General features: G+C 42.2%; 1 pseudogene; it reads left to right on the forward strand.

Annotated features, from left to right (window-relative positions):
• Positions 1 to 801: 801 nt before the first annotated feature.
• Positions 802 to 3937, forward strand: LOC144806131 (uncharacterized; annotated as a pseudogene).
• Positions 3938 to 25688: the final 21751 nt, after the last annotated feature.

Raw genomic sequence — 25688 nt, forward strand, 5'->3', positions numbered from 1 at the left:
GGAATTCCTTAGAATACCTTTAAGCTGTAATTCCTGATTGGAAAGGAGTAGCCGTTTCATGTTTTATATCTTTGCAATGGTAATGATAAATCCTCTTTACTGGTAGTCGGATTTAACATTACTATTTTAGAAAAGGTACTTTTAGAAAGTGGACTTTTCTCTGCTTGTACTTCTCTATGTGCCTTACACCCTGTCTCTAATACACGTCAGGCCTAGGTGACCGACCCCTTTGTGTATTCCTTCTAGAGAGCTACAGACACTGCAAGGGTTGGATGTGATTTTGCACTTATCTGCATCCATCTGCATCCCAATGGATTTTTCTGGGCAGATGGAAGGGAGGGGCCCACTCTTACCTTTCACAGGGTAGTAGATGGACCCCATACAAAGGAATGATAACTCCCTTTGGTAGTCTGGAGTGAGTGCTGGGATTGGAAGAGATACTGGTGCACTTCAGAACCACTCTTTGAAGTTTCCCTCACATCAAAGGCACATTTGGATGTAAATGTGGAGTCTCTGGCCCCATCAAATCCGACACTTATGGATCTACACAGAACTGCTGACAAAAGACTCAATTGGAGTCTTGGTTTCTCCTTGAGTCTACACTCCACGATAGGAGGGCGTCAAGGAAGGATCTTATTCCCTTGTTCTGCCTATTGCATCTTTACATTGAAAGTGTAATCTAGAATTTCTTCAGTGCACTTGTCTATGTGGTCAGTTAAATGTCTCATTAAATGCCAATAGATTTTCGTGATGGACCTGCCATTTAAGCTTATCCAGTGTTTTTTTTTCCAACAGGTGAAATAAATGCAGTAAAGAACAAAAAAGGTGAAGCCATTAAATGTGTTTGTTTGTACTTGTATAGCGCACTGCTACCCAGGGGTCTCGTAGCGCTGTATTCATACCGCTGTGGAACCCTTCCTGGTTTTCCTGTGGATTGTCTACTCCTGGGCGCCCCCAAGGTGAAGCCAGGCATCCTAGCGCTGTTAGGGCCATTGTGGAGATTAAGCAAGCTCTTGCCCAAAGTTGCAGAGTGGGACCCATGATTAGAAGAGGCACCGAGGCGAGAATTATCAGGTCAGGGGGAAATTGAGTCCGAGAGCCGCCGAGGCAAGAATTGAACCCTGGTCCCGGGCCAGACCTTTGCATCAGGGTCTGCCGCTCTAACCATTGAGCCACACTTCTCCATTAAACATCACTTGTGTAGGAAGTGATGTAAAAACAGTGCACCTCGAAAATTCTTCCCTTGAAGGCTAATGCCTCGCCAAAGTCTGTTTCTACAGCAGAAAACCCAAACTGCCCAATGTGGTCTGTACTTGACTCTTAGGGATCACCTGGTATACATTGACGAAATAACACACTGACATACTGAAGCAAGTCTGATAAGGTTCTCATTACGACTGAATAGCTAACCTGGATCAGAAAGAACACACAAAAGAGAACCCGTATGAATATCTAGAAAGTGACAACACATTTATTAGGGAGAGAAAGAGCAAGTGCAACATCAGAAAATCATACTGGAGAAGAACCATATTGATTGACTGATTGTGGAAACATTTTCTTTGCAATGAAAGACCTAATGTAGCATCAGAGTGTCCACCAGAAACCATGTATATGTACAGAATGTAATAAAGTGTTCCATAGGAAGAAGAATCTAAGGCAGCATTACAAAATCCACACCGGATAGAAACCATATGAATGTATTGACTGTAATAAAGTGTTCATAAAGAATAAAAACCTAAAGCAGCATCAACAAATGCATACCGGGGAGAGACTGTATAAATGTATAGAATGTGACAAAGCATTTGTAATAAGTAGATACCTAAAACGACATCACAAAATCCACACTGGAGAGAAACCATATAAATGTACAGAATGTGATAAGGCATTTATAACACTTGGAGAGCTAAAACGACATCACAAAATCCACACTGGGGAGAAACCATATAAATGTACAGAATGTGATAAGGCATGTATAACACTTGGAGAGCTAAAGGAACACCAGAAAATCCACACTGGGGAGAAACCATATAAATGTACAGAATGTGACAAAGTATTTAAAGCAAATGGAACGCTAAAGCAACACCAGAAAATCCACACTGGCGAGAAACCATATAAATGTACAGAATGTGACAAAGAATTTACAAGAAATGAAGTTCTAAAGGTACATCACAGAATCCACACTGGCGAGAAACCATATGAATGTACAGAATGTGACAAAGTATTTAAAGAAAATGGAACGCTAAAGCAACACCAGAAAATCCACACTGGCGAGAAACCATATAAATGTACAGAATGTGACAAAGAATTTACAAGAAATGGAGATCTAAAGCTACATCACAGAATCCACACTGGCGAGAAACCATATAAATGTACGGACTGTGACAAAGCATTTACAAGAAATGGAGATCTAAAGCTACATCACAGAATCCACACTGGGGAGAAACCATATAAATGTACAGACCGTGACACAGCATTTACAAAAAATGTAGATCTAAAGCTACATCAGAAAATCCACACTGGGGAGAAACCATATAAATGTACAGAATGTGACAAAGTATTTATAGCAAATGGAACGCTAAAGCAACACCAGAAAATCCACACTGGCGGGAAACCATATAAATGTACAGAATGTGACAAAGCATTTACAAGAAATGGAGATCTAAAGCACCATCAGAAAATCCACACTGGGGAGAAACCATATAAATGTACAGAATGTGACAAAGCATTTATAGCAAAAGGAAACCTAAAGCTACATCAGAAAATCCACACTGGGGAGAAACCATATGAATGTACAGAATGTGACAGAGCCTTTATAGCAAAAGGAAAGCTAAAGCTACATCAGAAAATCCACACTGGGGAGAAACCATATGAATGTACAGAATGTGATAAGGCATTTATAACACTTGGAGGGCTAGAGCAACACCAGAAAATCCACACTGGCGAGAAACCATATAAATGTACAGAATGTGACAAAGCATTTATAGCAAACGGAAACCTAAAGCTACATCAGAAAATCCACACTGGGGAGAAACCATATGAATGTACAGAATGTGACAAAGCATTTATAGCAAAAGGAAAGCTAAAGCTACATCAGAAAATCCACACTGGGGAGAAACCATATGAATGTACAGAATGTGATAAGGCATTTATAACACTTGCAGGGCTAGAGCAACACCAGAAAATCCACACTGGCGAGAAACCATATAAATGTACAGAATGTGACAAAGCATTTATAAGAAATGGAGAACTAAAGCGACATCAGAAAATCCACACTAGGAGAAACCTTACCAATGTACAGAATGTGACCAGGCATTCATTAGAAAGTCACATCTAATGGAACATCAGAAAGTCCACTTTGGGGAGAAACCACATCAATGTACAGAATGTGAAAAAGCATTTAGAAAAAACATAGAGCTGAAGCGACATCAAAATATCCTCTCTGGGAAGAAACCATATAAATGTACAGAAGGTGACAAAGCATTTATAACAAAGAGAGAGCTAACGCTACTTCAGAAAATCTACACGGAGGAGAAACTATATGAATGCACTGAATGTGACAAAGCATTTATAACCAATGGAGAGCTGAAGCAACATTAGAAAATCCCCACCAGAAATAGACTATTCAACTGCACTGAATGTGAGAAGGCATTTATTAGAAATTCGCATCTTATACAGCATCAGATAGTCCACGTAGGAGAGAAACCCTATGAATGTACATAATGCAAAAATACATTTATTACTAGGCAAAGATAAATACTACATCAGAAACCACACTGGTGAGAAACCACATGAATTTACAGAATGTGACAAGGGATTAATTACAAAGCAAAATGTAATACAAGATCAGGAAGTTCACACATGGGAGAAAATATATGTATGTCCTGAATACCACAAAGCATTCATAATAAATGGAAAACTGAAGCAAAATCTGAACATCTACAGGGCAAGAAATCCAATGTATGTACAGAGTTTAATAAAGTCTCCCACAGGAAGAATAAGCTAATGCAGCTTAAACAAATACACACCAGGGAGAACCCTTATTAATGAATAGAATGTGACAAGGTATCGATTACAAACAAAATGTAATATATCAGAATGTTCACACAGGAGAGAAACTCTATAAATGTATTGAATGTGACCACGCATTCATAAATGGAGAGCTAACTCGACATCAAAAGTCACCCGTGAAGACTATACTGAATTTAGCAGGGCATGTATTGGCAAGGGAGAATAAAAACCGTATCAGAAAATCCCCACAGAAAAATCTATATGAATGTACAGACTCAATCAATAAATGGGTATTAAGTGCAGCAAATCATCAGTGAGGTTTTCAAGGTGCTCGGTAAGGAATTGTTGTCCGGAAGGGCCGATCAGTTGAACAGCCAGGTCTTGAGTCCTTTCCAGATTCAGTGATGAGGCAGATCTCAGGTGCAGGGGGGAGTTCATTCCAGGTCTTTGCTGCCAGGTGGTAGTAACCGCGGCCTCCGTGCCAGGTGCTTTAGACTCTCGGAGTTGAAGCTAGGAAGAGGGAGGCGGACTGCAGGTGTCTGGTGGAGAGCCTTCTAAAGATCTTGCGGCGCATGCGCATTGTGAGGAAGCAGATGGCGGAGATCATGTTGATTTGCTTCTTCAAAGAGAGCTTGTTGTCCAGGACAATGCTGGAATCACCGGGCATGGTCGGTAGGGGGAGGGAAAGAAGCCAGATTCTACTTACCCCGAAGCATTGCTTCAAGGAGATACGTGGTTACTGAAGATGAGGACTTCTGTCTTGTCCGTGTTCAGTTTTAGGCAGTTGTGCTTCATCCAGTTGGTGATGTTGGCCGGTCACCTATGTAAGTTGTCTCTGAAGGTAGTGAGGTGGGTCTAGTCGGTGTAGAAGATGACCTTCAGCCCGTGCAAACTAACAATGTTGGCTAGGGGTGTCATGTAAGTGTAGAAGAAGGGGGGGCTAACTGAGGATCCTTGTGGGGTGCTGCAGATGATGTCCTTGGGTTCAGGAGTTGGGCGGGAGTCTGATTGTCAGTTTTTTTCTGGTGAAGTAGAATGCGATCCATTTGAGGGCATTTCCTTGGATTCTGATGTGGTGTGCTTGTCGATCAGGATCTGGTGGGAGACCATGTTGAAGGCAGCTGACAGGTCAAGGAAGATGAGAGCTGCAGTCTCACGGAGGGCACTGATGTCATCTATGGCTGCTATCTGTGCTTTGCAGCCGAACTGGGAGGAGTCCAGGAGGTTGTGCTCCTGGTGTCTGGTCACCTGCCTTTTGATCGACCTCTCGAAGACTTTGGCCAGGAACGAGAGCAGGTGTATCAGTCGCGAGTTCTTCAGCTGCTCTAGGTCTGCTGAAGGTTTTTTCAGGAGGGGTTTCACTTCTGCGTGTTACCACTCTTCCGGGAAGGAGTCCATGGCTATGGATCTGTTCAGTGGTTTTGTGAGCTGTAAGCTGATAACCTTGCTCATGAGATTAAAGATAAGGTGGGGGCATGGATCAGTGGGTACCCCACACTACTTCATTATACCAGTCTTGGTGGGTGAGAGGAGGTCGAGGCTGTCACTTGCGGAGAGCTGAGATTCAAAGTCCCTGTAGATGACTGCAATCTTCTAATGGAAGTAGTCAGCAAGCATGTCCCACAGATCCCAGAAGGGAGTTATGATATTCTCAGTGGACGCAGGGTTGCTGAATTCCCTAACGATGGCGAAGAGCTCATTGTTGTGGTTTGAGCTGATCTCTATGCAACATGTGAGAGCACTCTTCTTCGCTTCTTTAAGGAAGAGGTGGTAGTGGTTGATCGCTGTCTTGAAGGTGGTGTAGTATACTGGATCCTTACTGGTACTCCATATTCTTTCTAGCCAACAATAGTCTCATTGAGAGGTCTGAAGTTCCGGGGTAAACAAGTTGGCTCACTTTGCAGATTCTCTGATCTTGCTCGGCAGGGGTGACATAGTCGGTGATCCAGTCTGTGAAGTTCTTGATGGCCTGTTTAAGGTCTGGATCTGTGTCTGGTCAGTTGGCAAGGAGAGTGTTGTTCCAGTTCTCATTTGAGACAGTTTTCAAGTTGTGCTGAGGTGTGCTGGGTGGTTTTGTTTTGTTTTCTGTAGCGTTGTGCCCTGTGATGGTGAAGTGGACAATGGAGTTGGTCGGTCCAGGTGAGTTCTGTGACATGGTGGTACTTGATTGTTTCGCTGGAGATGAAGATGGAGTCAAGCATGTGCCCTACGATGTGTGTTGGGTTGATGATGAGGTGGATGAGGCTGATGTTGCTCATGCTTTCTATTAGGTTGTCAGTGCTGGAATCGCTAAGGTCTTCCATGCGAAAGTTGAGATCTGCTATGAATATATAGTGTTCGGAGGCAATGGCGAGTTGGGTGATGAAGCAAGGGATGGCTTTGCAAGACTCGGGGCGAGTTCCTGGAAAATGTCACAAAGTGTTCTTAATGAAGTAACCATATGAATGTACAGAAAGTGACAAGGCATTTATTAGAAGGGCACCTCACAGCCACTGTACCATAGGAAAGCCCTCCCTGGGGAGGAACCAAATAAAGGGCCAAGGGTTGTTGTAGACAAATCTAGGACACTATTGTAATTTTCCCAATTCATGCCCAAATATAGATATAACTTATATCCTTATATATATATAGGCATATGAATCATATCCATATTTAGACATAGCCAATGCAGTCCAAATACGGCATGGCTACTTCCACTAGTTCTTAGAATCCACAACGAGTTCTTGTAAAAACTAACCTTCAGCAGCCCAGGACTTCCCTCTGCTTCAGTATTGATTTGTCCCAGAACTCTTGGAGTTTTTAAAGAACTGCGAGTTCTTAGTGACGTTATTATGTCCAACCTTACGTCAAACTCGGCACCTTTTAGGTATAAGTATGCCCACGTTTGCCCTGAAAACCACACGGTGGTTTCAAACAGATCAACTTACTACTTGCCTGGCGCCCTGCTGTAGCAACCACCTGAGGAAACCGATCCCCCAGCTGACGCCTGAGAGAGACGCTGTCTTTTCTCCTGCAGAGAAATCCAGCTCCAGTGTTTCCCTGCTACCCTTGCGGGTTACTGGGAGATCGAGTCCTGAGAGAGAGAGAGATACAAGACCCTTAGAGAATTCTTGGATAGATTCTTGGCAGAAAAATACTAAACTTAAGCTACACCTCACTTAATTCTTCACTTGGACTAGACTCAGGTTAGGTACACCGGGGAAGGCGTATTTTAGATGCACCAGTTGAGTACTTTTTTGTCATTATTTATCATTGTATGTATTTTATCCATTTTATGCATCTTATGGCTTAAAAACGATATCATGCTTTTACAGTATTATTACATAATACTCTTTTTACTGTACATACTTTACTTCATAGCAAGTATTGCGATTGTAGCAATTCACTTCTCTTGCATGAGAAAGAAGACTGCTCAATAAATAACCTCTATTATTGAAAACGCCCGTGTCTCTATTTCTCTGCAAACTCTTGTGAAACGAAGCATGCAAGATTGACTGAGTAAATTAGCCATCTATTGTTTCTGAGACTCTGAAGATATATTTCTTATTCTTCGGGAACAAAGTTGTCATGTTTATGCAGTTGTCAGAAACTAATCCCTTCTTGTTCATTCGAGAAAGTTTCTACTGACCTCTGATCTAGCTGGCATTCACAATTAAGTCTAACATATTCAATAGAGACCTAGCCGACCTCAGTCCTACGTCTAAACTATCGTTTATGTTATTCCAATGCCCAGAGCCTATTGGGAATATAGGAACTACACTACATGGCGCCCAACGTTTGGTAAGGCGATAATTTAACGCTAGATACTAGAGTAACTCAGTCGTGCTTTTCACACAGACCCCTTTTCCTGCAAAATCTCAGACATCTGGAGTGGGTAAAAGGGTAGTATCCGCTAAAACTAAATAGGACGAGAATCCTATGTAGTAGTTTTGGTTTATTCAACGTTGAAGGATACAGTGTTCCAAAATATTGTGCACCTAATCTTTGTTTCCTTGAAATTTGTTCTGCAAACTTTCGTCAACAAAATGACACATAGTGATGACGAAAGAGAAAAAGAGAGAGACTTTGGCAGCTCAACTGTTGTTAGACGACACAAATCTCCAACAAAATGACCCGGAGTCTATAATCATCCCGGTCAATGTAAGAAAGAGTGTAACTCTCAAACTTATAAATATCGGTGTATCATCGAGAGGTAGTACAGTTGTATTTGTGATAGAGGCACATGAATATGCAGACAGTGGTATTCTATTCATGGATAACTTTTCCAGCAGCGAATGCTGTAACACACGAGTTCCACTACTACAAAGCAGAGGCACCACCAGAGGAATACGTTCCTTTCGAGGACGTTGAAATTCCAATAACTTACCAGGAGCATCAGCTCTGGTTTAATGGCGCCCTACAACATCAAAATCACCACACCAGGCTCGGTCCACTAGGTAGACCAGGAGCTACATGGCCGGTATCCTGACATTGAAAAAATGACAGGACATGACCTCTTAGTCCAGCTAAAACAATTAATTAAAATTCATAGACAATTGGATCAATATGTCATGCGGACTTTAACAGTCCAACCTGCTATAACAATTCCACAGCACACCCCTCACCAGGGGAACACAAACAAAATTACACCACAGACTATACAATCAGTCATTGGTAAATTACCCGCAAAACAGGAACAAATTCTGTTCTGGTTAGCTCAAAAGATTACTCAAATAGAGGCAGTATTTCCTGATAGTAGACCTCATGAAAAACACAGAATTCTGACAATCTGTTTACCAATGGGGATCGCACCACATGTGGAAGACTGTGACACTTGGGGAACAGTCTTTGCTTCCATCTGCACAAAAACACATGGTGTCCCGTCAATGGCGGTTATACCAGACGTATTAAGACAGATTTAAAATGAATACGGTCCAGAGCCTGCTTTAAATCTAGGTATGAAATTACTAGAAAGATTTTAAGCAAGTCTCGGCTATACTACTAGCCAACATAAGAGGGGAAGCAGCATCTGTGGGGATCCGGCAAAAATTAAAAGAAACAGAAATAGCAGACCAACTTTTTGAACTTGCCAGAATAATTGAAAAGTGCTATGAAGAATTAGGCAGAGATAGTTTGGGTGGGAAACCATTAAACCCCCAACTAACAGAAAATCCTGAAAAAAAATAATTTAACTACTCCTAAAAAGAAATGGGAGACTACCAGACAGACTCTTCCTAAAGAAAAACAGTTTCAAAGAAGAGGTAGATCTCCAGAACGGAGAGATAGATCTCCAGAACGGAGAGGTAGATGTCCAGAACAGAGAGTTAGGTCTCCCCAATGGGAACCCTCTGAGAAAAGATATAATCTAAGGAATAGGGATCATTTGAAAAAACCTGATAGATATCAAGATAATGATACACGTCCCTCTCGATCTTTTCAGACTTCCTCACAGAAATTGGAAAGAAGAGGACGGTCAGAACATAAAGAAGAACGCGTCAAGTCCAATGACAAGGAACCCGTTCACCAAAGTAAAAAAACTCAATTTTCCAGAAAGAAGGTAGCCAGCATAAGAATAAAACATGCCGAGGATCCTGAGGACACAACTCAAGAACGGAGAGTGGGCCCAGACAATGCTAGACAGTGCAGCAGAAGTGACCATAGCTCGCAAGATCCTGATGAATCTTCTGGAGACAGTGGACACGAATGAATACATTCAGGTAGAAACTGCAGACACCAGAGTTAGTGTACCCCATAAATTATTCGAAATAACACTCCGTATAGAAGGGGACATAACTAGGAAGATCAAAACTCTCTTTTGGGAGAAGCTATCAAAGGGCTATGACCTTCTTCTAGCTGAGAAAGACTGGCCACCAGAATTTGTTAGGGAGTGCCGACATGGCAAAGAAATGATTATGACAAAAAGTAGGAAGGGAGGGTGCACAGCAGGTGTGGTTGGATGTGCGGGAAAAGTTAATCAGTGGGGTGCACTCCTTGGAGGCCTTTCCGTACAAACGCCTAAATAACAATCAAAAGAGTTGTGTGCGCATAGAACATGCGGGTACTTCCCAGGGAGGCACACCGGGGTGGTTCAAAGAAATGATTCCAATATTTGAAACTTGGTTATTTATTTTCATTATGTTAAAGTTTTTTTTCATGATATTGTCATCATATCAATAGTGTTTCATGGCATACGATCCATAATGAATATATTCAACAAAAGCTCCGATGCATTTCGGGCGGGCTGCCCTTTGTCAAGGAGCGCTGAAAGAAGAAGAAATAAGTCTAAGGAAAAGGAAAACGAGGAAACGTATGAAACGTACGTACGGTGGAGAGGTAGTGTGGATTGCTCACTGAAGTTATCGTGGAATGTGGAAGGGGTAAGTGAAGGGTCGAGTGACATACTAGCTGGGATATGTGCACAAATTCAATGCCATCGGTGACTAAAGGTAGGTGAGTAGAAACGTGTCGGGTTTAAGTTACCAAAGTAGTCTACCAGCGGGAGTCGGAGAGTGAACATTAAACAGGCTAGTGTTTTATTGTTCGAAGGTGCAGCAGTTGTCGCATGCTACGTGATAAAAAGTTTGGGCGCCCAAAGGAGTGAGTTGAAAGGTTAAGGTATGCGGGGTTTTAAACGGGCTAACGATAAAAAAAGTTGCAGCGATTAGCACTTACTTCGTGATAGAAACGTCAATCGTCTCAGGTATGGTCGCTCGGAGGTCGTGTGATTAGTGTGCTGAACCGGTGATTTCAAATAGAGTGAGTAAGGCGTGATAATGGAAAGAGGACTAGTGGGAAGGTTGAAAGGAAAATATGGCGGCCATCTTAAAGTGGTGGAATTCAAGGAAAAAATTAAAATTAAAGGAAAAAGATAAAAAATATAGAACAATGCGAGATATCAACCAATACAATACATGAAAATTATACATCTATAGATAGCAGCTGTATTCAATACGATCATTAAGTCCATGTAGTTTAAGGGTATGCAGACGATAAATCCATTCAAGTTCACTTTTAAGGAGGAATTTACGATTGTCTATTCCTTCCTTGCCGTTGCTGTGTAAAAACTGCAGTAACTGCAATTGTGTCATCAAAGGAAACACCTTAAGACACCCCATGAAAGGCTACACAATCAAACTCCATGTCAACGCCACTTGCGACTCCATGAATTTGATTTATGCCATTAAATGTCCCTGTGGCCAACTATACGTTGGCAAGACAGAGAGGAAAGTGAAGATACGCATGAACGAACATAAATCTAATATCCGCACAAAAAATGAGAAATCGAATGTAGCTGTACACTTCAACGCATCTCATCACACTATCGCTCAACTACAGTTCTTCGTGTTGGAAACCATCACCAAAAAGGAAGGAATAGACAATCGTAAATTCATGACAATATCATGAAAAAAACTTTAACATAATGAAAATAAATAACCAAGTTTGAAATATTGGAATCATTTCTTTGAACCACCCCGGTGTGCCTCCCTGGGATGTACCCGCATGTTCTATGCGCACACAACTCTTTTAAAGAAATTATTATACCTGCCTACTCAAAACACATTCCAATTCATAGAAAATACACTTATGCTAGGAAATGGGCTATAGCTCAGGCTCCATCCTTATATAAAAATCCTCACAAACGAACAATCCTTTGTTTCCTGTCTCCAAACCAGACAATTCATATTGTCTAGTATTGGACTACAGACACTTAAACTCTTGTTGCAAAACGTTTGCAGTACAAAATTCACACAGTGCAGCACTGATGAATAACATCGTACGCAAAAAATATAAAACAACATTAGACATTTCAAATGGTTTCTTTTGTCAAAACATTGCACCATAAAGCAGATATTTGACCGCTTTCTCAAGTATGGGGGCTCAAAGACAATTTTGCCGTCTCCCCCAGGGATTCAAGAATAGCCCAGGATTATTTTCAGCCAGAGTTACCACAAACGTATGATGATAAGGCATTATCTTATGTCAATTACATCTATCTTACAGATGATTATTTGGACAGGCACTTGAAAAGAGTGAACACTATTATACTTGGGTTCGCCTCTGAAGGATACAAATTCAACTTTAAAAAATCACGAATTGCGCACCTCACTGTCCTATTTTTAGGATATGAGTTATCAAGTGAAGGCAAAAGCCTGGCAGCTAACTTCTTAGAGAAATGTGTGCTGCTCCAAGCTCCAAAAAACGCTGAAAAACTTACAATCAATTCTAGGTTTCCTGAATTTTGGAAGAACTTACGTTCTGAATTACGTAGAGAGGGTTAAACCTCTCTACAAATTAATAAAACCTGATTTCAGACCAAATAATTGGACTCAGAAACGCACTGAAATTTTACGTTCAATACAAACAGACATGTTGGCAAAAACAAAGCTACAGACACGCTTTAAAGAACGAAGGCTTGTGATCCGAGTCATCCCAGGAAGATGCGGATTCACGTACCTGACCTCTAATGAAGGGGAAACGGTACCAGTAGCATACAAATCACACTTGTACACACAAGCTGAAATGGAGCTCACTTCAACAGAAAAGATTGTGACAGCTGTTCAAACTGCTGTAGCAGAGGCGAGAGCATTAGCCCAAGGGAATCGCATTACAATGTTTTCACCTGTGCCTGCCCTAGAGGCGGTAACACGACCAGGCACTGAAAATATAATAGCCTTAGATCCAGAATGGATACAATGGGTTAACTCTCTTGCTGCAACAGACGTTGACCAACATCTTGATCCCAATCTGAAAAAACTAGAATTTCTAGAATACGAACATGAATATTCTCTGCCCGTTGAAATTCTGCCTCTACAACAGTACGAATGTATAATATATACTGACGGATCAGCACATCCCGCAGTTTGGGACAAGAATGCCCGTAGTGCTGCGTGCGCGATTGTTAAAAGTCGCTGGCACGAAAGTAAATTCAGACCTATGGTCACTAAAACTCAATCAGTCGGAGGCTGTACAGCTCAGCGAGCTGAACTACAGGCTTTCAAGATGGCGCTTGAAAATACCGATCGCGATTTCCCCACACTAATAGTGTGCGATTCGTATTACTACGTCCAGTCTTATAATGAATACTTGCAGACCTGGGTTCCAAACGGTTTCAAAAATGCGAAAGGTGGCACAATAAAGCATAAAAGGCTTTGGGAACAAGTAGTTCTTTTACAGAAAGACCTACAAAAGACTCACGTGATCCATACACTGAGCCATCAACGTGATGGCGTTCACGTTGCAGGGAATTCATTGGCTGATGAAGCCGTAAAGGCAGCTGTACAACCGGCTTCATAGCTACAAGAAAGCGTCCTAGAAAAAGAATAGACGGCGAAACGCTACTAGCAGTAAAAGCCTCAATGGAAGGCAACTATGCAGCATTACCTCTAAATATCCACAGGGAAATACATACATAATTGATGCAAACTCCGTTCCTTTTGCTCAAAACCCTGGAGTGGGAGACAGAGTAATTCCAAACAGGAAATGGAGGGCTTACTTGATTCAAGAAGCACATATGGGAATGGGTCTGCGGCATCAAGGGATCTTGAAATCCCTGTCAGAATTACAAATGATGTACAAGTGGCCGGGAATAAGAGTGCAAGTTTATAACTTTGCAATGGACTGTCAAAACTGCAGCAGAGATTGCAGTTATGAAAAGGACCAGATAACTGACTCTAGCACAGTCAGACCAGCCCAGACACCTCTATTAGATAGCATTAGACTATCTACACGCAGGCGTCCCCACGGACAGATGTGGTCCCACAAATAATAAGACAAGATACATTTGGATGTGGCCCCAGCACTCTGCTGACGCCAGAACTGTTATTAAAGATCTGTGAGTCTTTATCGGCACATACGCAATCGGCACGCTACATTCTGACCAGGGTGCTGCGTTTAGCTCTCGAGCTTACAAGGCGGCCATGGCCAGCCTGGGCGTTGCATTGCGGTACTCTAGTCCCTTTCATCCTGAGGGTAATGTGGCAGTGGAGAGAAAAAACAGTGACATAAAGCAATCTATAACAGCAAGGGTATTAGGTTCGGGTGATGGGTGGGTCAAACATCTAATAAGTGTCCAGCGTAGACTTAATAATCTGCCAAGACATTCTCTGGGTGGAATCACTCCATATGAGGTACTATTTGGTACTAGAATGATTACCAAGGACCTCGATAGTCAAACTTCAGTGGTAGAACAAAAACCTTTTAATATCAAAGATCGTTTGGCTGTTTTACAGGACTTAAATGAAACAAGAAGTCTGAGTAACATAAAGCAAAAGCCAACGACCACTGAAGAAAAACCACCTGTCCCAGCAAGACCTGTCTGGATTCCAAAGATTCGGGATCTAGTCAGAGAAAAGATCGCGGTGAAGAAGGAATTTGGGCCTTCTTACAGAAAAGCAGTACCTGTCTTAGCAATCCACGGAAGGGGATCAGTAGTACTACCGCCCCTTGCTGGTAAAAGAGAGAACAGAGTTGTATCCATCGACCTGGTAAAACCACAACCATGTGGCCAATAATAAGTAGTAGGCCCAGTGGACTCCCAAGATGTAGTAGAAGACCAAACCTTGCTACAATAGAAGAGGTTCAAACTGAGAGACTAATCACATTTAATAAACCTGCAGTGAAAAATGAAGGACTATGCAAATAAGCCATGGAACTTATGCCTCTTGAAACCCAAATAACAGTTTGTCAAGAATCACCAGTCTACAATGATGTAGCCTCTGACTATACTAATATGAACAAGGAAGAAGCAGCTCCAGTGATTACAAAGAATCCTGATGCAATTCCAACAATTGACCGAACTGCCTCTGGCTATTTCATTAACTTTAATACATTCTCTGAGGATCCAAGTGAACCTGAAGATAAGCCAGCAAAAATGAATTTCAAAGACCAAATTACAGAACTCTTTCATCAACTTGAAAAAACATCTAGTTTCACCTTGGGTTGAACTTTGGATTGTGTTAGGTGTACTTTTCCTCCTGCTATGGCTCATTTTGGTTCTAAGCTTGGGAAGAATGATTGATGAAAAGTACAGTACAATGAACACAGCAAATCAGAAAATCAACTTGGTCCTAAAACCCCACAAATCATCTCATGTTGAAAAGAGACTGTCATCAGTAAACATCACAGCCATTCCTATACCTGGTGGTGTAGCATGGGACGCTACTGTTTACGACATCTATGGCCCGGTGGAACTGCAAAAATTTCCTCACCAATTTAAGGTTTCTTTAAGTGACTTTGTCTCACCAAGCACCTTCTCTGATGATTGGGACTTTGAAAGTATTAATAATATGATGACAGATTGGGAAATGTCAGCAAAATTTACTGAACATGATTATTTAGAAGGTTCATCAGACTATGAACAAATGTATTGTTTTAATCATTATGGTCACCACTATTTGCATAAATCTGCTAATCCTAGAAATGTTTTTACTTATAATCAGTGGAACATTGTCCAACACCGCCAAAAGGCAGCTCAAAAACATTTTATGAGAAATTCCCATACTTCTCAGGGTTTTATATCACAAATCCAGAAACGTTTTATTTCAAGAATGTGAATAAGACAGGAGTAAAAAACACATGTTGACAAATACTAAATAAATTTACTCTGCAGAATTGTATGCTCAGTTGTCTATATTAGGTTTTGAATTTTGGAAAGACAACATTGAGACCAAAACTGTCTGGGGTACGAAAGATTGGCAGGTACAAGGGCTGGAATCCTTATTTAGAGCCTGCATGATCCTGGAACAAATAATGTTTTTGAATGACACCATTCGACAAACAACCTGTCTTGGCCTTGCCAAGATAAAGGATTTAAACAAACCGTCTATGCCAAAGCCCATACCTGTTAGTAACAGCACTACAGAAGAGGAGATAGACGTATCCTATATTTTACACCAAAACAGAACTAATCCTGATTGGAAAAAATGGTTGATCTGGCCCACAGACACTAATAACTGTCAAGATAGATTCCTGAACAAAACACAGGGGTTCACACAGAACAGGTCAGATCCAAGATATTCCCAGAGACAACATCCAGGTATAATAACAACATACAGTGTAGGAAAACAATGCCTCGATTGACTACAGAAATCCACACTACCTGAAATTAAGCAACACTTGACCTTACTTAAAGGAGGCGTTGACTTGCGAGATTTCTTATTGGGACCTCGCAAACAGCGCCAAAAACGTTTCATAGACGCCGGTATATATGCTATTTACAACAAAGCTTGGAAAGTGACGCAAATGGAAACTGCTGAAAAAATACTAGAACTTGATTGTATAAATTTGGAAAAAACACTGTCTGTAGTAGACAATGGGTTAACAACTCTGTCCTCCAGAATGTATTCTTTAGACAGCATTGTATCATCTGCTATTGATATAATAGAACAGGATTTGCTAATGTTACAACATGGCTAGTCCCAATTACGTTCTATAGTACAGTTAGGTTGGACGTTACACAATCTCCGTTCAGGCTATGTGCCTTGGCGTCTAATCAACACAACGTCACTGTTTTCTGTGTTTAACCTTGCAGATAAACAAATCTCTTTGGCACCAAGAGGAGCAGACTATATGGTGCTGAGCATAGAAAAACTTGAAAGATTACCATTGACAGTTTCCGAGAAGCCTGTCATTGAATGGATAATAGATGGCACCATAACAATACCAGTAACAACATTCCAGTTTCAATATTGCTTAAAGCATATACCAGCGGGCCTGTATGAAAGGTTGGGTAAAGGATACATTAAGTCAACCTGGAATTTACCGTACACACACAGTTGTTGGAGTGGGGGTAGAAAAGTGTTTCTTAGTGGAAATAATTGTAAGAACTCATTGAGTGGTACACTTCTGTGTCAAGGAATCAATTTTCATGGAGCCTGCGAGGGTTCTTCGAATGACCTTTCTTGCCACCTGCACGGAACTCCAGCCACACAGATAGAACCTGTTTTCAGGCAGCTTTCCAATGGCAGTTACGTTATGCTAAGTGACCCCAGCTTTTGTGGCATGTTGCCAGGAAGGGTCTATCTCGTTAGCGTTTCATCCAGGGTCACTTGTTGTATGCAGGTATTGTATCCAAATAGCAAGTCAGACATGGAGGCGGCAATCTGGCCTTCTCTGAATATCTCTTCTATACGAATTGATACTTTAAGCAGAATGAAAGCCATTCTTTTGCAAAAAACTGTGACTTTGACCTCGGCTAAAGAAACATATGATCTGCAAGTTGCAAGGACTTCTGCAGAGATACATGCATTATTAGCAACAAACTGCCCTGTACCTTTTGTAGAAATGTTAAGTCAAATCTTAAACATGTCCGATACCAGTGGCATCGCACATGTATTTAAGACAATTTTTTCGGGACTGTTAGCACCCTTTGAAGCAGTCCTGAGCATTTTTCCAAATTTCGTACACTCTGTGTTTGGCGGCCTGCCTCTCATTTTGGGACTTGTAGCAAGAATTCTATTTTTGTTCCTTCTACTCCGATATGGCAAGTCCAGTCACTAGCGATACCCAGATTACCATGGACCCAGCACAAACGCTCCAGGCAATGCGGTACTGAAATAGGATTACACAGGTCCTCAGCTAGGCTCGTCTAAGAGATCTGAATACCACATGGTTTCTATCATTCAGATCAATCTGGCAAGATTGCATCTTGCCTGTTCTACGATGCCTGCTCTGCAGAGAAGAATGTGTGTTAGACATATGTCTCACACTCCCATCAGCAGTACCAATGGATATCGATACTTTGCTTGGTTCGGTAACGGCTCATGCAACGTGTTGTCCCCAGAGGCTACCAATTACGATGACGGCATTCGTTGAGACCTCACCAATACGACCAGGTGGCGGTTAGGTACGAGATGAAAGCGGCACACAGGTACAACTTTCTGTGAACATTACTGATCCAGATAACGCTGACGGTAATGCATCTCACATATGCACTATTTCTACTTTTTCGGAAATGGCCCAACTTTCACCTACTGTGGTAGATGAATTCTTTGCCAGCCTATCTGAGTTAATGTTTTCTCCTAACAACGAGAATAACTTTTGAGAAACAAGCACACAGCATTCCCTGAACTTTGAATTCGGCCTTCAGTTTTTGATAAACAGAGCTTCTAAAAACTTTGGAACTATTTTTTACTACAACAAAATTATTTTTCTCATTTCCCAAAATATTTAATTTTTGGGCACAGAGTAATCTGCTCAAAGTAGAACTATTTTAGAGAACAAGATTTCTTTTGAAAAAAACAATTCCTAGATACAATATTTGACCACAGCCTCTAGCACATGTACAGTATTAAATAATTCTGCAATGAAATGGTCTCGACCTTCTCTTCTGTATTAAGAGCCATTTCATGAATGTAATTTCGTGATTCATTCAGACAGCCTTTCAAAATGTCATACTTTATGCTTCGAATGATACCACTGCTTTGAAGACGTACAGTACAACACTCCTTTTTGGGTACAAGCTATTTCAAATGCATTTCATGTATTTTGGGGTGGGATTGTAAACACATGCTTAGATATGTTAGAATGCTTAGTATTTAGTAAAGCTGAACATTTAACGTGGAGTGTGTTGTAGAGGAATCTAGGACACTATTGTAATTTTCCCGATTCATGCCCAAATATAGATATAACTTATCAGATCCTTATATAGGCATAAGAATCATGTCCATATTTAGACATAGCCAATGCAGTCCAAATACGGCATGGCTACTTCCACTAGTTCTTAGAATCCACAACGAGTTTTTGGAAAAACTAACCTTCAGCAGCCTGGGACTTCCCCCTGCTTCAGTATTGATTTGTCCCAGAACTCCTGGACTTTGCAAAGAACTGCGAGTTCTTAACGTTATTAAGTCCAACCTTACGTCAAACTCGGCACCTTTTAGGTATAAGTATGCCCACGTTTGCCCTGAAAAACGCACGGTGGTTTGGAGCAGATCGACTAACTACTTGCCCGACGCCCTGCTGTAGCAAGCACCTGAGGAAGCCGACCCTCCAGCTGATGCACTGAGAGAGACGCTGTCTTTTCTCCTGCCGAGAAATCCAGCCCCAGTGTTTCCCTGCTACCCTTGCGGGTTACTGGGAGATCGAGTCCTGAGAGAGAGATACAAGACGTCTGTCATTCTAAAACCAAGGTACGGAGCTGATTAGACCCTTAGAGAATTCTTGGATAGATTCTTGGCAGAAAAATACTAAACTTAAGCTACACCTCACTTACTTTTTCCCTTGTACTAGACTCAGGTTAGGTACACCGGGGTAGGCGTATTTTAGATGCACCAGTTGAGTACTTTTTAGTCATTATTTATCATTGTATGTATTTTATCCATTTTATGGCTTAGAAACTATATCATGCTTTTACAGTATTATTTCATAATACTCTTTTTACTGTACGTACTTTACTTCATAGCAAGTATTGCGACTGTAGCAATTCACTTCTCTTGCATGAGAAAGAAGACTGCTCAATAAATAACCTCTTTTATTGAAAACGCCCGTCTCTCTATTTCTTTGCAAACTCTAGTGAAACGAAGCATGCACGATTGACTGAGTAAAATAGCCATCTATTGTTTCTGCGACTCTAAAGATATATTTCTTATTCTTGGGGAACAAAGTTGTCGTGTTTATGCGGTTGTCAGAATCTAATCCCTTCTTGTTCATTCGAGAAAGTTTCTAGTGACCTGTGAGCTAGCTGGCATTCCCAATTAAGTCTAACATATTCAATAGAGACCTAGCCGAACTCAGTCCCACGTCTAAACTATCGTTTATGTTATTCCAATGCGCAGAGCCTATTGGGAATATAGGAACTGCACTACAGGGTATGCCCAGACGTGGGTCCCGGGCTCACTGGGCACTGGATTCAAGCTGACTAATGAGGGTTGATACCCCGAAACCGGTACCAGGATGCTTATTTCTGGTCCAGGGAGGACCTGACTTTGCAGTTCGAGCTGGACTGTTCCCATGAGGAGCAGGGTCAATGATTTGCATATGGCAGGTTCTAAACTGGCGTGGCAGGGTTAGTAAATAACAATGGATTTAAACCAGATCTCTTGACTGGGGGTGAATGTTTGATTTATTCCAAATTCCATCTATCATTTTTGCTTCTTTTGGTTACGTATATAAGCACAATACAAATTTTAAACCAGCAACAAACCACAAGAGACATTGTATCAATTTTCTCATCTCTATGCCCGTATACTTAGATTGAGGTGGTCTGCGATGTCACGGCTGGTTGTGGTGACGGGATGACACATCCAGTGATGTGTCTTATTCACAAAGCTGACTCATAGTCACTAAGCATCTTGACAAAGCCCTTTTCCTGTTCCAGAGTCTACTATAATAAACTGTCATGACAAATTCAACAGCGCTGTACCACACATTTTTCCGACTGGGCTCCCACCAAGTAACAATGATAAAAAACATAATATTAATAAACTGTATGGGCCCATTTGGTGACCGAAGAGCCACAGTGGGAAGTATACGAAAATAAATCCTCAGTCATTGAATGGACAGAAGGGGCAATTGATAGGTCAGTGTTTCACCATCCTGAAGACATTGATACGTGGATAGAGGCTATAAAAAAACTGTTTGCTTCGCTTTACTTGTTTATGAAAGGCTAACTGGTAATTCCACAGTGATCAAGGCTTCAATCAAGCAGGATTTATAAAGCACGGCTAATCGGCCAATATGGTATCCAGGCGCTTGCAGGTCCTGAAGGCTTATTCAAACACCCAGTTATTGAGGACTGTTGGACGTGGCCCTTTTTACAGGGTTATCCCCAAACCTTTTGCTTCTTCCTCCTATTTTTTCCTAACCTGTTGTTGTTGGTTTTAGGACTCTGAGCACTTTACCACTGCTAATCAGTGCTAAAGTGCATGTGTTTTCTGTGTAAATTGTTATTATGATTGGTTCTATCTGATTGGCATATTTTGATTTACTGGCCAGTCCCTAGTAAAGTGCACTGCTAAATCAAATACTACTAGTGGGCCAGCAGCACTGATTGTGCCTCCCACATGAGTAGCCCTAAAAAGATGTCTTGGGCCTGCCACTGCAGTGCCTGTACGCATTTTGCTAACTGCCATGTCAACTTGGTAAGTGCACCCACTTGCCAGGCCCTAACTTTCCCTTTTCTTGCATTTAGAACACTCTTATGGTGGGCCCAAGGTACCCCCCTTGGCAGGGTGCAGTGTATGTGAAAGGTAGGACATGTTCTGATGTGTGCAACATGTCCTGATAGTGAAATACTGCCAATTTCATTTTTCACTATTGAAAGGCTATCTTGCCCCGAGGGCAGAATAGGGAATGCTTCCTCAGTCACTACGGAAGTGGCTATATTGCTTAAAGAAGGCTTATGGTTTAGGCCTGTGGACACGTTCTGCGATGAAGAGGGCCGGTGTGGTTGTAACATTTTACAAGCATATCTCCCCATAGGGATAAGATAGAAAAATAAAGTTTAGGCTCTCTGAAATCAGAATTTAATAAGACATCTTTAACTAGTGATGGTTTTAAAATTTTGTGTTTAGAAATGCCTCTTTTAGAAAGTATTGGTCAAAAAGGTGTTACGTCCTAGTGTGGCGAGATAGGACGTGAACAGTTTTAGAAAAAAAGGAATCCGGCTAACTTGTTTTGTAGTGATCTGCTGTTTATTCAAGCAGGCATTGGAACCAATATACACAAATAATCTTAGTTCTGGCTTAATTACTTTGCAAAAATTTAACATTTGAAATCTTTACATCATTATTATCATGCACGCCTGTACATAGAGTGATGCATTTTGCTTTTTACATAGTTCTTGAACAATAACAATACACGCAATAAGAATATAAACATTCAAAACAGTGCAAATAAAGTCACCTAAGCTAATGAACGAATAACTGAACAATCAATAAAATTATAAGCATTCAAAACAGTGCAAGTAAAGTCGCCTAAGTTAATGAACGTATTACCGCAGTCTTAGAATTTACTGAGGAATAATCTCACAGAACTCTCTTAATAAGATTCTTTAAACAAAATCTTTTTCTAGGGAGAGGTGCTCGCCAAGGGGATAAAGCTTAAAGTCAACGGGGGTGAAAACTTTCTTGAGTATCCCTTTCGTGACTTATGGGCAATGTTTAATCAAATTCCCTCATGGATTGTCTGTGGAACGGTGCCAACGCGTTTCAAATCTCTGTCTGAGTCAAGGGATTATCATCAGGGCAATGACGCAGTGTAATCTGAAAAAACATCACATTTAAAAAAAAGGAGATCAGTACTTTTAAGGACCTTCTCTAATTATTGTAACCCTCATTATCTCAAGGAATTGTGGGTGGTACCTGACATTTTTGGATTCTACTTGTACGTAAATTTCTGAGGCAGCCGAGGAAAAGAAATGGAGGCACGAGCTCCAGATTTTGGAGAAATGATTAACCCCCACATAACAAGCATGCATCTCCGGAACTAATGGATGACACACACCTTATGCCCAATGAGGCATGCAGTCACCAGTCGGGCCTTGTGGTGTTCATTCACCCCTCTTACATTACAGGCGAGCAGCCTAGCCCTACATCCAGAGCTTTCCCCAGTCATATGTGGAGTGTCTGCAATTTTGGAACCCCGCTCTTCCTACCAAGCTTTTCTGTCAAATCAAAACTATTTGATCAGAAGTATTTCTACCATTAAAACCCTGTGTCACCTGTGTTCTAGTAATAGTCTTTCACACAGCCCTCCCAAAAAACACCTACCCATGTTGTATGAGTAACCTTAGCAGAGTTTTACCGTCTAGCCTCAGAGTGGCTAAACTGGCATCTATCACATTGATGCCCAGACTCAAGTGATGCTCCAAAGTGTTAGCTGTGTTACAATACTGTCCTTCTTGCATACCAATGAGAGATATAACTTGTCTTGACACTGTGAGTGGTTATTCGAGGATTAGTAGCTGGTAAATTGTGGGCAGGGGAGACCTTTTCTAACTCTCACATTGGTTGAGTCCCTGCCTCTTTTACACTTTTTAAAGCACGAGAGCAAGCATCAAACATCCCTCTGCCGACCCAAGAGAACTCAAAAATTACTGGCCAATCTCCCTGCTCCCATTCCCAGGGAAGGTACTGGGAAAGATAATCAACAATCAACTCATGAGTCACCTGGAGCAGAACCAGCTACTCGACATCTCCTTATCCGGCTTACACAGCAATCACAGCTACGAAACCGTCCTGATAGCAGCGACTGATGTCATCCAAGCCCTCCTCAAGCAAGGAGAAGTGGCAGCTTTGATCCTCCTTGACTGCTCAGCAGCCTTTGACACCATATCCCACCACACACTTATCGAAAGATTCCACCACATCGATATCCAAGGAGACATGCTCAGAAGGAACACCTCCTTCCTCACTGGAAGAACCCATAGAACCCATCTTTCACCTCTGAACCTAAGGAGATCACCTGCGGTATCCCCCAGGGCTCATCCTTCAGCCCCACACTCTTCAACACATATTTGACTCCGCTGGTCAACATCGTCAGATCCCGCAGTCTCAAAATAATTTCCTAAGCAGGCGACACCCAACTCATCCTCTCACTCACCGATGTCCCACCACCACCAGAGCCAACTTCCACAGATGTATGACAAACATCGCTGACTGGATGACGAAAAATTGCCTGCAGCTAAACACAGACAGGACAGAAGTACCGATCTTTGGCAACAGCAGCAACACATGAAATGACTTCTGATAGCCATCAGACCTAGGACCCGAACTCACTCCTTCCAACCACGCCAGAAACCTTGGAATCATCATCGACAACAACCTCACCATGAGATAACAGATCAACGCCGCCTCCTCTGCCTGCTTCCACACTGTGTGAATACTCAGAAGATGTTCAAGAGGCTACTTTGTCACGTGAGATGTACCGTGATACAGGCCCTCATCACCTGCCGATTGGACTACAGCAACACCCTCCACGTAGGAATTGTCACACATCTCCTACAGAGACTTCAAACCATACCGAATGCCACAGCCAGACTCATCCTCTGCCTTTCCCGACAAACCCACATCACAGACCATCTCAGGCAACTCCACTGGTTCCCTATACAGAAGAGATGACAATTCAAGCTGCAGACCCACGCACACAAAGCTCTACACAACCAAGGACCCATATACATTAACCACTGCCTGAACTTCCACCAACCGTCGAGAAGACTACGCTCTGCCTCCCTTTCACTTACCCATACTCCCTGCATCTACCAAAGCAGAAGTAGAGGACCTGCCTTCTCCAACATTGCAGCAAAGACCTGGAACAGCCTCCCCACACTCCTTCGGACCATCACCTCACTTCCCTCATCCCTGTGGGGACATTGTTGGGTGCCATTTTGAGGGTCACGGTCTGATTGTTGACCGGCCGACCCGACCCCCTATTGGGAGCCGCAACACGGACGCGATGCAGACGCGCCAAAAGCAAGCCTGTCTGCGCCCGTCCATGGCCATCGCCAGCCATGTTTCCCCGATTTTCAACCTTGACCCGTATTGCCTGGCCTAGAGATCAGCTTCTAAACATGGACAAAGCGGCTTGTCCAGGTAAGGCCAAGATAGACCTGAGGACAGGAGCCTCCGAGTATTGCTGCAGCACATGCCTCTTTAAGCTGGTGGTTAGTGGAGGAGAGAGCGGAGGAAGGGTTAGTGGCAGTATGACCGTGTCAAAGCTCCCTCTGGTGCCCCCCTTGGCCAATAGCATTAATCTCAAGGCCTGTTTGATCAACTGTAGATCGTTACCCAAACACGCAAAGGACATTGGGTACATTGAGGCTCTGACCGGTGTCAGAATCACACCCTCCTCCTCGGTGGCTGGGATGTTGGTATATAGACCTCCTGACAGCCCATCCTGCCACCTGTTAAAGCTCTGCGACATCGTCGCTCAACTGTCTCTGAAGTACACCAATCTAACTGTGGAAGGCTACTTCAATGACCATGTGGATGATGAGAAATGTTCCCAGGCATCATTGCTGGTAGAAACTGTAGATGGATTAAATCTCACGCAAAGGGTGACCGCCCCTACTCACATGGCGGGCCATATGCTCGACCTAATTTTTTCCAACAATCCTAACCTTAAAGTAGAGGCACTGGTAAGCCTCACTTGGACAGACCATTTCTGGCTTGAATGTAATTGGTCTAATCTAACTCCTGGTCGATTTCTGACAGGAATAGACTCTGGAGGGGGGTCACCCCAGAAACTGTGGGACTGGCACTCCAAGATGCTCTCCCCCAGCTGACGGGTGATCCCGACAGTAATGTATCCAGCTTTAATCGCTGGATCACCTCCGCCTTAGACAGTGGCACCCCACTTAGGTCGGTGACGTCTTCAAGAAGGAAACCCTCAGCCCAGTGTGGTTGTTGGGTTTGGTACATATTACATTGATAATTACATACGGGCCAAACTTCGATGATTCTACTTGCTTTTTATTTTTTTCACTAAAGTTAGAAACAGACTTGTGGACGCTTCCCCCCTCGCTTTGTAATATGTGGAAAATACTTTAATGGTGGAAGCTAATTTGGATAACACCGGCCGCAGGTCCAGCTGACACACCGAAGCGCAGGAAGATCTATGCCATGGGATATTATGCACCAGTGCAAACTGCTAGACATGTACCGTGTTGAATGCCCTAATTCTAAAGTGTATACATTCAATAGTAAATGGAATATCTTCCAGGATAGATTTCTAGTTAGGATTTAGAGATCAGATGGGCTGGGCTG

The sequence above is a fragment of the Lissotriton helveticus genome (assembly GCF_964261635.1).
Source record: "Lissotriton helveticus chromosome 1_1 unlocalized genomic scaffold, aLisHel1.1 SUPER_1_unloc_5, whole genome shotgun sequence".
Classification (NCBI taxonomy): Eukaryota; Metazoa; Chordata; class Amphibia; order Caudata; family Salamandridae; genus Lissotriton; species Lissotriton helveticus.